Here is a 16,188-nt window from a genome sequence, read left to right as displayed (position 1 = left end):
GCGACATCGCAGTGAACGCACATTGGAAGCGTGTATTCGTCATCGCCATACTGGCGTATCATCCGTCGTGATGGTATGGGGTGCCATTGGTTACACGTCTCGGTCACCTCTTGTTCGTACTGACGGCACTTTGAACATTTCAGATGTGTTACGACCCGTGGCTCTACCCTTCATTCGATCCCTGCGAAACCCTACATTTCAGCAGGATAATGCATGACCGCATGTTGCAGATCCTGTACGGGACTTTCTGGATACAGAAAATGTTAGACTTCTGCCCTGGCCAGCACATTCCCCAGATCTCTCACCAACTGATAACGTCTGGTCAATGGTGGCCGAGCAACTGGCTCGTCACAATACATCTGTCACTACTCTTGATGAACTGTGGTATCGTGTTGCAGCTGCCTGGCTAGCTACACCTGTACACGCCATCCAAGCTCTGTTTGACTCAATGCCCAGGCGTATCAATGCCGTTATTACGGCCAGAGGTGGTTGTTCTGGGTACTGATTTCTCAGGATCTGTTAACCCAAATTGCGTGAAAATGTAATCACATGTCAGTTCTAGTATAATATATTTGTCCAATGAATACCCGTTTATCATCTGCATTTGTTCTTGGTGTAGCAATTCTAATGTCCAGTAGTGTATATGAGGTAATGAAATTCGTCGTAAATGATCCGTCACAGTCTGAGAAGAATAGTGATGCTCATACCTATAACGCCTGAGAGAAAGTGATATTATTACCCATTATTAAAGATGTAAGTGGTTTATGAAGGAGAATAGAAAGACCTCGTCTGTAAGTGTTTGTTGCAGGAGCAGGACTAAAAAGTAATGAGTTCGTCAACGAAACGCTGATCGTGTTTGCATGTCCTCTAAACTGACACGTTCCACATCATTTCGACAAAAGAACCTTCAAATAGTTTGTGGAATATGTAACTGTGTAACTGACTTTCGGTCATTGTCTTGTGTTTCGTCTTGGTTCTTATACATATTGTATACGAACTAGCTTTTCCTGTAGCATGTACCTACTCTTCTGGGAACTTCCAACAACTTGCTGCATTAAACGTCCTCGTAAAATGGTACTTAAGAACAAAACGCCTCCTACCGACACGGCGCCGACAGTTGGCGGGTGAAGCAGCGCACCTGGCGAGGAGCGGAACTGATCCCGCCACAGCTCCAGCCGGTGACCTTGCTGCGGACTTTTCGCGGTCTGCCTGGGCAAACACACGCCCCGGCCCGGTCCTGCGCATGCCGGCCACCTGGCAATTTGGACGCGCGCGGGCCCCTCCACGGCCAGAGCGCGTTCCGTCACGCTCTGCCGCTGATCCTCTTTTTGCTGCGCCTGTAACACCGGCGGGCGCACTGACTCACTCCGACCATTCTCTCGCCCGCCCTCGTCCAAACAGGCCCGCCTTCTGACAGCCGTGGTCATCGTCGAACACATGCACCGTGTTTACATGCCACATTGTGTGCGGAAACGAAACTCGCATTTTGGGAACAGGTTTCTGCTATTGTTTGTTTGTGTGGCCATCCTCCCCAGCAAGAATATAAATACTCGTTTTGCGAATCAAACTGCCTCTTCCTGCTGCCAGTAACTTTATTTATCCCATACGCATTTCGCCTTCTCCTGTTCTAAGGCATCATCAGTGGGATGTATAACGATACAGTTTTGTTAGTTATAGATTATCACATACATAAAACCAAAGCAGAGGGGAAAATCCTGTTGAATGACCAAGTACACATGCCAAGAAATTCATTATTTACACTAATAGATAAAATAATAGAATAATGTTCGCAAAAAGGATAAATATAATAATACTGTCCAATGTAATAATAATAGAACCCAACATCTTTACACTCACTGATCCGTGACTCCTCCCTAGAATACTGAAACAAAAAGTCAAAACAGCTGTCACCAAAGTTTTCAGCCACTCGCTAACAGCTAGTACACCCGCCACCCCCTCCCCTCCCCCCCCCCAAAAAAACCGCCTCTATCCGCCCCTCCCTCTCACTCATAAGCACACACACACACACACACGATATAAACATCATAAATAGAAGTTAGTAACGAACATATACTTCGTTAGGTTGGCAACAAATAGGTAAACATACCAACGAAGATGAAACACGTAATGGAGTCGCAATATTTACGCTGTGAAAAGAAGTGTACGACGAAATAGTTGACAAAAGAACAATAGTCCACCACAAAAAAGAGTGAGAAACATGGTGAACAGTGTGTGGATAGCGAGAACACAAAGATGTGAATATATGGCAGTGATAAAAGTGGTGGTGTGACCTCCAGACCAGATGTGAGGAAACGCAGATCAGCAAATCGTAAGTGATTACTTTTTTACATAAAATCGCGAAGTGAACTGTTTGATAACCTATAACTAACAAAACTGTATCGTTATACATCCCACTGATGAAGCCTTAGAACAGGAGAAGGTGAAACGCGTATGGGATAAATAAAGTAACTAGCAGCAGGAAAAGGCAGTTTGATTTGCAAAACAAGTATTCTGCTATTGTGTTTACGTGTTACTTCCAAACCGATGTTATTAGGTCGATAAAAAATTGGTTTTCCGGGAATTTGTTGGCTACACGAGGGTTTCCAAAAACTATTAACAACGTGGCGTGACGTTTCAAAAATGGTACAAATGGCTCTGAGCACTATGGGACTCAACTGCTGAGGTCATTAGTCCCCTAGAACTTAGAACTAGTTAAACCTAACTAACCTAAGGACATCACAAACATCCACGCCCGAGGCAGGATTCGAACCTGCGACCGGAGTGGTCTTGCGGTTCCAGACTGCAGCGCCTTTAACCGCACGGCCACTTCGGCCGGCTGGTGACGTTTCTTTCCGACATTTTTTCTTGTTATTTTAAAATTTCCAAATATAGGACGTCATCGCCAAATGTTACGATATATCATAGCATCTGTGATGCTCATATGTTTGTAAGCTCTTTGTATGTATCAAAACATGTGGTGCGTGGTAGAAATCTTCTCAGTGACAAATATACAGTGTTCAGTGAGAACAATTTACGTGTGCAACAATAAGAATGCAGTGGGAATGCATTTACAGCTATTGGACGAATGTTATGAAAACAAACACTCGAAACCGACGTTTCACGTAAGTCACATGCAACGAAAATCTGTAACGCAACTATCTGTGTGTGGCGTGTTTATAATTATGTATTATTTATATTTTAGGACAGTTAATCCGTAAAAAACACACCACATGCCATAAAGAAACCCTGTAAACGGTCTGAGGTTGAATCACAACGATTCGAAACCGGTAACGGTATCCTTTGAATAAAGGAACTGAAAGTAAATTTGTGGCTGGTTGCTGTCCTAACACCATCTACATTTACCTTCAAAGTAGTCACTTCGGGAGCTCAGCCAACGATCTAAGCGCTTCTGCCATTAACTTCAGTTGTGCCAAATCTTTGTCCCTTCAACTTCATTTTCAACTATGGAAAGAGAAAGAAGTCGCACGAAGCGGAGTCTGGTGAATGTGGTGGATGAGGAAGAGTCGCTGGTTATGTGTGTGTGTATGCGGATAAAGCCACGGATATGGCTCTGAGCACTATGGGACTTAACTGCTGACGTCATCAGTCCCCTAGAACTTAGAACTACTTAAACCTAACTAACCTAAGGACATCACATACATCCATGCCCGAGGCAGGAGTCGTACCTGCGACAGTAGCGGTCGCGCGGTTCCAGACTTTAGCGCCTAGAACGGCTCGGCCACTCCGGCCGGCAAAGCCACGGATAGAAAACTCCTCCTAAACTCCTAGAAAGATTTCAGTCCAAATTGATAGACATATTAGTTACAATCTGGAAAGATATATTGTAGGATTAAAAACTGCCAGCCTGATCTTGGGGTGAATGTGATAACGTAGAGACAGAAATCACGTCGAAGAGATGGAAAGACAGGCAGGAGAAAGAAGGAGACAGGTATAGATTTTAGGAGAAGGAAATGAAAAGAGATAGGGAAGGGGGAAATCGACAAAGAAAGGGAAGAGAAGTAAGAGGACAGAGAGAGGGGAAAGGAGGAGTTGGACACAGAAATAAAGGAAGAGGCCCTGAAGAGGAAGATGGTGAGGAGGACATAGATAGAGAGGGGAGGAGACGGACAGAGAGAGGGGGACAACAAGACGTTGAGAAAGGGAGAGGAGGTGGACAGAGGGGGAAACAGCAGAAAGGGAGATAGCAGGAGCAGGTTGACAAGGAAAGGTGGGAGGAGGAGATAGATTAATAGAAGACTGGCATAAATACATACCCAGACAATCCCAGGTACTAAGCTAGTATACAGGGTGGTCCACTGATCGTGACTGGGCCAAATATCTCACGAAATAAGCGTAAAACGAAAAAATGGTAGGCCCGCTAGATGTCGCTGCCATAGGTCAAACGGATATCAACTGCGTTTTTTTAAAAATAGGAACACCCATTTTTTATTACATATTCGTGTAGTTCGTAAAGTAATATGAATGTTTTAGTTGAACCGCTTTTTTCGCTTTGTGATTGATGGCGCTGTAATACTCACAAACATACGGCTCACCATTATAGACGAACAGTTGGCAAGAGGTAGGATTTTTAAAATAAATTGTTCAAATGGCTCTGAGCTCTATGGGACTTAACATCTATGGTCATCGGTCACCTAGAACTTAGAACTACTTAAACCTAACTAACCTAAGGACGTCACACAACACCCAGTCATCACGAGGCAGAGAAAATCCCAGACCCCGCCGGGAATCGAATCCGGGAACCCGGGCGTGGGAAGCGAGAACGCTACCGCACGACCGCGAGCTGCGGACTACGTAGGTACGTTTGAACATTTTATTACGGTTGTTCCAATGTGATACATGTACCTTTGTGAACTTATCATTTCTGAGAACGCATGCTGTTACAGCGTGTTTACCTGTAAATACCACATTATTGCAATAAATGCTCAAAATGATGTCCGTCAACCTCAATGCATTTGGCAATACGTGTAACGACATTACTCTCAACAGCGAGTAGTTCGCCTTCCGTAATGTTCGCAGATGCATTGACAATGCGCTGACGCATGTTGTCAGGCGTTGTCGGTGGATCACGATAGCAGATATCCTTCAACTTTCCCCACGGAAAGAAATCCGGGGACGTCAGATCTGATGAACGTGCGGGCCATGGTATGGTGCTTCGACGACCAATCCACCTGTCATGAAAAATGCTATTCATTACCGCTTCAACCGCACGCGAGCTATGTGCCGGACATCCATGATGTTGGAAGTACATCGCCATTCTGTCATGCAGTGAAACATCTTGTAGTAGCATTGGTAGAACATTACGTGGGAAAACAGCATACATTACACCATTTAGACTGCCATCGATAGAATGGGGGCCAATTATCCTTCCTCCCATAATGCCGCACTACATATTAACCCGCCAAGGTCGCTGATGTTCCACTTGTCGCAGCCATCGTGGATTTTCCGTTGCCCAATAGTGCATATTATGCCGGTTTACGTTACCGCTGTTGGTGAATGACGCTTCGTCGCTAAATAGACCGCGTGCAAAAAATCTGTCATCGTCCCGTAATTTCTCTTGTGCCCAGTGGCAGAACTGTTGACGACGTTCAAAGTCGTCGCCATGCAATTCCTGGTGCATAGAAATATGGTACAGGTGCAATCGCTGTTTATGTCGCATTCTCAACACCGACGTTTTTGAGATTCCCGATTCTCCCGCAATTTGTCTGCTACTGATGAGCGGATTAGCCGCGACAGGAGCTAAAACACCTACTTGGGCATCATCATTTGTTGCAGGTTGTGGTTGCGATTTCACATGTGGCTGAACGCTTCCTGTTTCCTTAAATAACGTAAGCCGCGCGGGATTAGCCGAGCGGTCTCAGGCGCTCCAGTCATGGACTGTGCGGCTGGTCCCGGCAGAGGTTCCAGTCCTCTCTCGGGCATGGGTGTGTGTGTTTGTCCTTAGGATAATTTAGGTTACGTAGTGTGTAATCTTAGGAACTGATGACCTTAGCAGTTAAGTCCCAGAAGATTTCACAAACATTTGAACATTTTTTGAGAAAACGTAACTATCCGGCGAACGGTTCAGACACTTGGATGATGTCGTCCAGGATACCGAGCAGCATACATAGCACACTCCCGTTGGGCATTTTGATCACAATAGCCATACATCAACACGATATCGACCTTTTCCGCAATTGGTAAACGGTCCATTTTAACACGGGTAATGTTTCACGAAGCAAATACCGTCCGCACTGGCGGAATGTTACGTGATACCAAGTACTTATACGTTTGTGACTACTACAGCGCCATCTATCACAAAGCGAAAAAAGTGGTCCAAATAAGGCATTCATATTTCTCTACGTACTACACGAATATGTAATAAAAATGGGGGTTCCTATTTAAAAAAACGCATTTGATATCCGTTTGACCTATGGCAGCGCCTTCTAGCGGGCCAACCATAGCGCCATCTGGTTTCCCCCTTCAAGCTAGACGAGTTTCGTTATTTGTAGTTTTTTCGTTTCACGCTTATTTCATTAGATATTTGGCCCGGTCACGATCAATGGACCATCCTGTATTATCTGTGGACACTGTTCTTTCGGCCGTCGCCTGTCGACTAAAAAGTGTCTTCAGAATGGGTACGCCTGCAATTATCCAAGATAGCCGGTGGTATGGTATGAAAAGAAGTAATCTGGCACTGCTCCGGACACTTGCTTGCGGTCACATAATTTACACGCGCTCGGTTCATTTTCTATCAGCACCAGTAGCAAGCAAGAACAAACAATAGAGGGTGAGGGACAGCTTGTATTACCTGGTCCGTGCTACCAAGTCCTGAAGTCTGGGTTGGCTGTGCTGGACGTGGCAGTCCTCCTCCCCTATATCGACTTCCCCCTCCAAACACACACACACACACACACACACACACACACACACACACACACGGGCGCGCGCTAGTACACTGTTGACGACGGCCGTCTTGGCGTGCGTGCCTCTACCCTCACGGCGCTGAATTATCGTATCTGATGGCCGCCGCCGACCATCACCTCCCCCTCTCTCATCCCCACCTCACCAACCCCACCTCCCTGACATACACAGTATATATATATATATATATATATATATATATATATATATATATATATATCAAACGCGCCCGGGACAACAGAGAAAGCCGCCATCGCCCGCCTGCCTCCGCCGTACTTTATTGCTCACTCAGTGGACGAGATAATGTGATTCCGACGCTCGTCTCCCCCCTTTGTCCGCTCCCTTACACCAGGCACAAAAAATGAGCAGTTTCAGAATAATTTTGTCATTCGATAAAGAGAAGTACCCCTTTTTTGTATATGTCAGTTGAAGGTATTCCCGTAACGTTCTTATCGAGATTATCACACACATGTCACCTATCTGTACTCACGTCTCAATGTAGCATATTGTCAATATCACACGTCCATTTATTTATGTTATTTTATGATTCAGATTTTCATTATTCTCTCCACTTAGAGCATACATGTAAAATACCTGAATCCCAATACAATTTACCTAACTTTAACAGAGTTACAAAAGCGCTAGGTGGATAAGAAAAAAAGTCACATATTTCTAGATGATGTAGCACTCGTCAAGACTAGAAGAAAGGTTCCTAAAATGTTACGTCCAGAAACCAATACCTGTCAAGAGTTAGTTACTTACATGTTTCATGGATCATTTGCCCGACTCTTTTATCGGAAAGATGTGGAACGAGTCAGTTTACAGGATATATTTCTACATGATTACTGGTAACACTAATACACGCATTATCATTCTATTACTATTCGTGTAACTACGCTTAAAAATAAGCTACTTTTTCTGGCTACCAGTTTGTAAGTAGAAATTCATCACTGAAATAAAAGGACGTGTCCAGGAGTAGACGCAGTATCAATCTATTACTATTCGTGTAACTACGCTTAATAATAAGCTACTTTTTCTGGCTGCCAGTTTTTAAGTAGAAATACATCACTGAAATAAGAGGACGTGTCGAGGAGAAATTATTTTAATTTAGATTGAAACTTGGTTCGCTAGCTGTCAGCTATTTTATGTTACTGGACAAAATATCAAAAAAATTTATTGCGGTTTACTGTACTAGTCTATGAGTCACTGACAGCTTTAACATTGGGTAATAAAGGTCATTTTTCCCTCTAGCGTCGTAGTTATGTACATCACTGTTCTTCTCAAACTGTGATGGATTATTTATGACGAATTTCATTAGCAAAAATATGTATTATGACAGCACAGTTGAAATACCTAGCTGCTTTGAGGGGTACCTATTTTATTATTTTATTTATTTCTTCCTGTTATATAGCAGTTCGTACATTTTATGATTTTACGTGTTTATCACACAAAGTCAGTTTTACTACTAGTACTTTTTTCTGCGATTTTCACAAAGTGGTAAAATAAAAATGAAAGATGTATAAAAAGTACAAATTCATATATATAATTTTGGTGAAACTAGTTGCTGACTTATATATTGATAAGAATAATATACGTAAGATGTTGCTGATGTATTTTAAGCTAAAATTAATAGTGTAGTTAATGGAAGAAATAAGACATGGCACTTTGACATAGATATGATGCGACAGTACTTTCCTTTATACCTTCTATGTTTATGGTTGTGTATGTTACGTATGTTGTCTTGACTGTGGTAATATTTAATTAATAATGTACTGATTAAGTGGGTTATACAAGAGTTGGACAAAACCATGGAAACACCGCGAGAAATGCATCCTTAAACTTAAATGCAGGTTGTAGAAAACTAGGAGTTTGCGCTGTTGTATTTGACGACGAACGGCACCTTTTCAATACCTTTAAGACGTTGCAAGTGTCAGTCGTGATCAAAACAGTGTTCTGGTTAGTTGTGAGTGCATTATGTCGGAGCTAAGCGAATGTGAACTTGTATGGTGGGTGCTTCCATGATCAAGGAAGCCCACATGTTAAAAGTTCAAGAGCCACCGTCTCGAAGATTTTGTCCAATGCACGGAAAGCGGAAAAATACCATCTACTAAGTCACAACGCAGACTAAAGTGTGTGTTGGGTGATCGTGAACGACGGTAGTTGACGAGGTTTGTGACGAAAATTAAGAGGACGGCAGCTGCAAAAGTCAGTGCAGAACTGAATGTCGCACTCGGGAACCCTGTCAATACCAAAACAATACGTAAGGAACTCCATAAGCATGGACGTTGGAATTACAAAAGCACTCATCAGTGACACAGATGCCTTTAACAGGAAAATTTTGTGCCGAAGCCATAAAACGTTCCTGTGGAGCAATGGAAGAAAGTCATTTGGTCGGGTGAGTGTTGTTTCACACTGTTTCCAATTTCTGGCCGAGTTGACGTCCCAGGAATGAAACATGACGGGGTGCAGTGACGATTTCAGCAGCCCGATCGTGGTATTCCATGGGTTCTATGGTTACTCTAAAAGGTCGGATTACTTCCAGGGATTATGTGATCATTTTGATTGATTAGATCCATCCTACGGTACAATGTTTGTTTTCCAAAGGTGATGCTCTGTTTCAAGACGAAAATGCCCCTGTCCACACAGTTCGCATCGTTCATCTGGTTTTGTGAGCTCGAGGATGAAGTGTTGCATCTTCTCTGGTCATCATGTCGTGTCCTGACATAGGTGGGAGAGGGAAAAAAGGGGTTACTGGTCATTCTGCACTCCCGAGCGGTACAGAGCAGAAGGCAGAAGTACAATTCACAGTGAAGGCATTTGACTGTTTTCTTCTGTCTGAGCCATCCCTGGTGCAGGCATTTACTAGAAATGCAGGTGGTGAGACTCGGTAGGGAACTCATTGTCGAGACTCTTGGACAAACAGGGTTTTGAAATAGTTGTTTATTCCAGACAGGACTAACTAATACACTGGAGGCTAGTTCTAGGGTTAGAAAAAGCATGAATAACACTGTTACAACAGAAACCAGCGCGGAAGTCCCAGGAGTGGATGCTAACCACAGTAGCAAACACTAGCAGCATCTTAAGGCAACAAATTAGTTGCAAAACAAAACATTCTGAATCTGACACTGTTCACTTAGGCACTCCAAGTAAGAGAGGAGACTTGCGCGGAGCTGGACCGAGGCTGGAGTGGACGGTAGCGGATTCGGCGCCCAGATCGTCTGACTGAGAACTCCGCCAATATGCGGAATCTAGGGGTTTTAAAGAGTCGCGTGGGGGCACTGTTTTTCCCACTTATGGCCACCCAGCCAATCCCGCAGCTCTCTTGCAGGCGCCTGCCAATCACGGTTTAGTTAGGTCCCCTCTACTGCTTCTAAGGCGTGGATGTAAATGCACTTGACTAAGTCCGTATTTGGTATCAACATTGTTCAGCTGAAAGCTAATCGTAACTGCTCTGCCAAATAAGGCTAGCTCTTTATTCGCACGAAGTAATGGCCGCTATCGACAGGGGATCTCAAGTTGATTCCGTATTTCTAGATTTCCGGAAAGCTTTTGACACCGTTCCTCACAAGCGACTTCTAATCAAGCTGCGGGCCTATGGGGTATCGTCTCAGTTGTGCGACTGGATTCGTGGTTTCCTGTCAGGAAGGTCGCAGTTCGTAGTAATAGACGGCAAATCATCGAGTAAAACTGAAGTGATATCAGGTGTTCCCCAGGGAAGCGTCCTGGGACTTCTGCTGTTCCTGATCTATATAAATAACCTGGGTGACAATCTGAGCAGTTCTCTTAGCTTGTTCGCAGATGATGCTGTAATTTACCGTCTAGTAAGGTCATCCGAAGACCAGTATCAGTTGCAAAGCGATTTAGAAAAGATTGCTGTATGGTGTGGCAGGTGGCAGTTGACGCTAAATAACGAAAAGTGTGAGGTGATCCACATGAGTTCCAAAAGAAATCCGTTGGAATTCGATTACTCGATAAATAGTACAATTCTCAAGGCTGTCAATTCAACTAAGTACCTGGGTGTTAAAATTACCAACAACTTCAGTTGGAAAGACCACATAGATAATATTGTGGGGAAGGCGAGCCAAAGGTTGCGTTTCATTGGCAGGACACTTAGAAGATGCAACAAGTCCACTAAAGAGACAGCTTACACTACACTCGTTCATCCTCTGTTAGAATATTGCTGCGCGGTGTGGGATCCTTACCAGGTGGGGTTGACGGAGGACATCGAAAGGGTGCAAAAAGGGTAGCTCGTTTTGTATTATCACGTAGTAGGGGAGAGTGTGTGGCAGATATGATACGCGAATTGGGATGGAAGTCATTACAGCAAAGACGTTTTTCGTCGCGGCGAGATCTATTTACGAAATTTCAGTCACCAACTTTCTCTTCCGAATGCGAAAATATTTTGTTGAGCCCAACCTACATAAGTAGGAATAATCATCTAAATAAAATAAGAGAAATCAGAGCTCGAACAGAAAGGTTTAGGTGTTCGTTTTTCCCGCGCGCTGTTCGGGAGTGGAATGGTAGAGAGATAGTATGATTGTGGTTCCATGAACCCTCTGCCAAGCACTTAAATGTGAATTGCAGAGTAGTCATGTAGATGTAGATGTAGATTGTTATACGTCATTTAGCCCCGTCCATCGGGTTCCCCGGAGTGGGGACTGCTAGGTCAACAGTTTTTGGCGTTTTCGCTCTCTTTCTAACCCTTGTGAGCCCACTGACGTTGCTGTTCTCAGGGCTGGTATCAAGCTGGCTTTATACGCTCATACGTGCCTGTTGGTTACAAAGTTCTACGGTGGCAATCTACCATAGCGTTTAGACGACATATGAAGTTACATGTTAATTCCTTGAAGAGTAACTAGCGCCCTGGGACCGCGTCTGGGGGTGTCTGCATTTTCGCAAGGCTCTCCCGTTACGGTTTACTTCATGTAACAATATCTCTCCTAGTCTCGTCTGCCTTCAGCATCGTCTCTGCATCCGCGCCTTGGAGCGCCTGTCCTCCTTTCTCACAGCTTCAAGATAACACTGCAGTAGCAAGGAATAATCAATATATTACACAGTCACCAGATCATAATATTGTTCAGACATTGTGATCTACTTTGGAGAGAAGAGTGCGTGATCGCTATACATCTCTATCATCATCACCTGTGTTCTGCAACAATTTTGCAGGAAGAATTGTTCAAGATTCCGTTGAAAACCGTATAGAACCTGCATTTACGCATTCAGAAACGACTGGAAGCTGTTTCGAATGCCAACACGTTGAAAGTTGCGAGCTCTATCTTCTGTCTCGTGTTTTCTACTGAAAATCTCGTGCTTGTACTCTTGTTAACCTTACTATTACAGAGATCGCCAAAACTTTTTTTCATTTTTTTATTGGTCCTGTGCGCAACAAATAACCTACTTGGTCTTTCTGCTGCCACTGCTTGATCTGCTGCATTCCATTATTTAACAAAAACATAAAAAAACCTATTATTCATGCTGATTGAATGTATGTTCTGTATGGCGGCTCCTGCTGTTGCTGCGGCTGCTGCTGCTTACTACAACTACATGTAATTCAAGAGAAAGGGTTTGGTCAAATCTAAACTCTATAAATGATAACCCAAACAAAAAAAAACTATATTCTGAAAGCGATTCTTTCTCATTCAGTTAACAAAACGCTAGAAGCTCTTTGAACAATCGCTTCGTTTATAAATCTGCGTCCAGTAGCATTAAAGCAATATTACAAATTAATCAAACTCTTGAGACAGATTGAAATACTTCTGAATTAAATACATAGTGAAACAATTCCCTGACAATTACAAAGGAAATCAATGACAAAAATCAATACTTAATCTGACAATGGTTTCCCTTAAGAATTCAACTCCTATCATTATCAAAATTACCGTCTGCTGCTAAGCACATACACAAACCCTTTTCTTTAAATTAATAAGCGCGCTGCAAATTATAAAAAATATCAACTGAATGCCAAATCCTGTGTCGCTGCTGGCGGACACGGCAGTACGGCAGCTCGGCGACGACCCCTCGCCCAACACACGTGCGCACCACAGCAGGCGGGCTCCTACACTGGCTTCAAAACTGCCACTAGTTAATCCGTGCGCTGCGAAGCGCGACAACCATATCTTAAGATTCCAGAGCTTGTGTATGCGCGCTGTAGCCAACCTTTACATCCTAAGAAAGTATTGCCAACTCTCAACGTTTCCTACACTGCACTAGGCACGATTTTTGGTGCTTCTGTATTTTTGTCCACCCCTGTAAACTTCGGAATAATTTTGATTGTACCCCAGTCGGGTGGTTATGAAACGGGAATTTCTAACCGTTATGGACTCGTGACGTCCGGAAGGCATCCAATATAGCTACTGCTCGTTATAGCCCACGTGGAGGCGCAGCCGTTAAGATGCTGGAATGCGGGCAAGTGATGGGTAACCCTACAGAGGAACGTGCGCTGTGAGCAAACTGCAGGCGGCGGTATCGCAGCGGGCCCGGTAGGCGAGCTGCTGTGTTTAATCGACGGCACGCCTGGGACAACATGTGGAGACTCACACGGCCGAGCCGGCAAGGCGTTGGCGGTGCGCAGGCACGCACGCAGTGCTCGGTGACGCGTGAGCACACGCAGGCGCACGCATTATTGTATCGGGTGTCACCGCCAGGCCGGGCAGCGAACGCGCACAAAAAAAAAACCGCTCCGCCGCCGTCTCCGCCTCCCCGACGTCCAGATGTCGCGGCTGTATGCCGCCACCAGCGCAACGGGACCGCTTCTGGAAGCGGCGCCGTAAGCTAGCGGCCAGATTTGTGCCATGACGCGGCTACTGGGGGGCAGTTCTGGGCAGGAAAGAAACCGTAGAAGCAGTTTTATTCCCACTACTCGAAGAATTATCTGATATTTAGGCATTCCACTTTGCGCCTTGCATTCTACGAGGGTCGTTCAATAAGTAAAGCCCCACATTTTTTTTTAAGTCATTTATATATGAGAAGTCCTGCTAAACCCGCAGAACAGGACAGTTTAAATTGTGTAAAGGGACCAAAATAAGCGGCTGTCAGTTACACTCGAACGTACAACTTTATTTATTTGAACAACCATTGCAAGAGCCAAGAAATTTAAAAAAAAAAACACAGCATTAATTTTTGGAACTTAATTACCGGCTGAATGCGCCGTACAATTTCATGACTTAAGGGCAAGACCGCTTTAATTTAACTTTAATTTAAAATTGGCTGAAAGCCAATAACTTAAATCTCAACCCAAAATCAGAAATTTAAAAGGCAGAATGCCTTATCTTAAATCAGTTCTTTCAATTAGGCTGAAGGCCCGAAGGATATGACACCTTAAGAGCAAACCAACTTTAATTCAAATATCGACTCAAGGCTCATCACTTAAGACTCAAACCAAAATAAATTTTTAAAAGGCCAAAGTCCTTACCTTAAAACAGTTCTTTAAATTAGGCTGAAGGCCCAAACAGTCTTACGCCTTAAGGGCAAAACAACCTTAATTTAAAAATCGGCTAGAAGCCATACAAATACAAACAACAAGAACAAATAAGAAAAGGAAGTACACCCAACGGCGCTCAGAAGTTCCGAGGGTCGGCCTGCAATTCAAACACTAACGATCGCTTAGGTGAGATAGGCAATCGGTCCAATAATTCTCGATCCGACGACAACCCAACCGGTAGACAGTCAACTGTCCCACCTAACTTCCTCTCCACCCGGCCAACACTCAACAGGGAGTTCAATGGAACAACGTAGAAGGTATTGGCGCCGACAACCAATTATACATTGAGCTGTCAAACGACACACCGTGCTGGACAGCAACAACACGATGAGGAAAATACACTGCCTGAATTTAGCTTAACAGCCAGAGGAGGTAACCGGAACAGTAACGGTCACAAAGCAGAAGATTTCGCTGGTGCACTTCAATTCAAAATACCGAGTACAGTTAAACTCCAACGGAGGGGGCTACAATTTGCCAACTTCAAAACACGTTGTTCTAAGTCCAAACGCCACAATGTGAACAGTCGTGACTTGCTGGTAGATAAAGTCAAAACTCAACTTTCGTGTCCAGGATCGGTGAGCCACGGACCTCGTAGCAATGGGAACAGCGCCACACACTCCGACCGCGCGTGGACACCGCCAGCGGCTCGGCCAAACTACGCGCTGCGGAGATTTCCTCGCTGCTCCACAGCCGGAAAACTATAAGCGCCAGGCGAAAGATAGTACAAGGTCCGAATATCGATACACACCGCTGCTACCACTCGCGGAGAGAGAGGACAACAGCACAATTGCGATAACCGCGGGAGAGTAAACACAGAATAACAATCAAGGTTTAATCCAACGCATAACATAAGCCAGCCACTGCTCAATATACACGGTTATTACAAATGATTGAAGCGATTTCACAGCTCTACAATAACTTTATTATTTGAGATATTCTCACAATGCTTTGCACACACATACAAAAACTCAAAAAGTTTTTTTAGGCATTCACAAATGTTCGATATGTGCCCCTTTAGTGATTCGGCAGACATCAAGCCGATAATCAAGTTCCTCCCACACTCGGCGCAGCATGTCCCCATCAATGAGTTCGAAAGCATCGTTGATGCGAGCTCGCAGTTCTGGCACGTTTCTTGGTAGAGGAGGTTTAAACACTGAATCTTTCACATAACCTCACAGAAAGAAATCGCATGGGGTTAAGTCGAGAGAGCGTGGAGGCCATGACATGAATTGCTGATCATGATCTCCACCACGACCGATCCATCGGTTTTCCAATCTCCTGTTTAAGAAATGCCGAACATCATGATGGAAGTGCGGTGGAGCACCATCCTGTTGAAAGATGAAGTCGGCGCTGTCGGTCTCCAGTTGTGACATAAGCCAATTTTCCAGCATGTCCAGATACACGTGTCCTGTAACGTTTTTTTCGCAGAAGAGAAAGGTGCCGTAAACTTTAAACCGTGAGATTGCACAAAACACGTTAACTTTCGGTGAATTGCGAATTTGCTGCACGAATGCGTAAGGATTCTCTACCGCCCAGATTCGCACATTGTGTCTGTTCACTTCACCATTAAGAAAAAATGTTGCTTCATCATTGAAAACAAGTTTCGCACTGAACGCATCCTCTTCCATGAGCTGTTGCAACCGCGCCGAAAATTCAAAGCGTTTGACTTTGTCATCGGGTGTCAGGGCTTGTAGCAATTGTAAACGGTAAGGGTTCTGCTTTAGCCTTTTCCGTAAGATTTTCCAAACCGTCGGCTGTGGTACGTTTAGCTCCCTGCTTGCTTTATT

This window comes from Schistocerca nitens, chromosome 9 (genome assembly GCF_023898315.1).
Source record: "Schistocerca nitens isolate TAMUIC-IGC-003100 chromosome 9, iqSchNite1.1, whole genome shotgun sequence".
Lineage (NCBI taxonomy): Eukaryota > Metazoa > Arthropoda > Insecta > Orthoptera > Acrididae > Schistocerca > Schistocerca nitens.
This window is presented reverse-complemented; position numbering follows the sequence as displayed.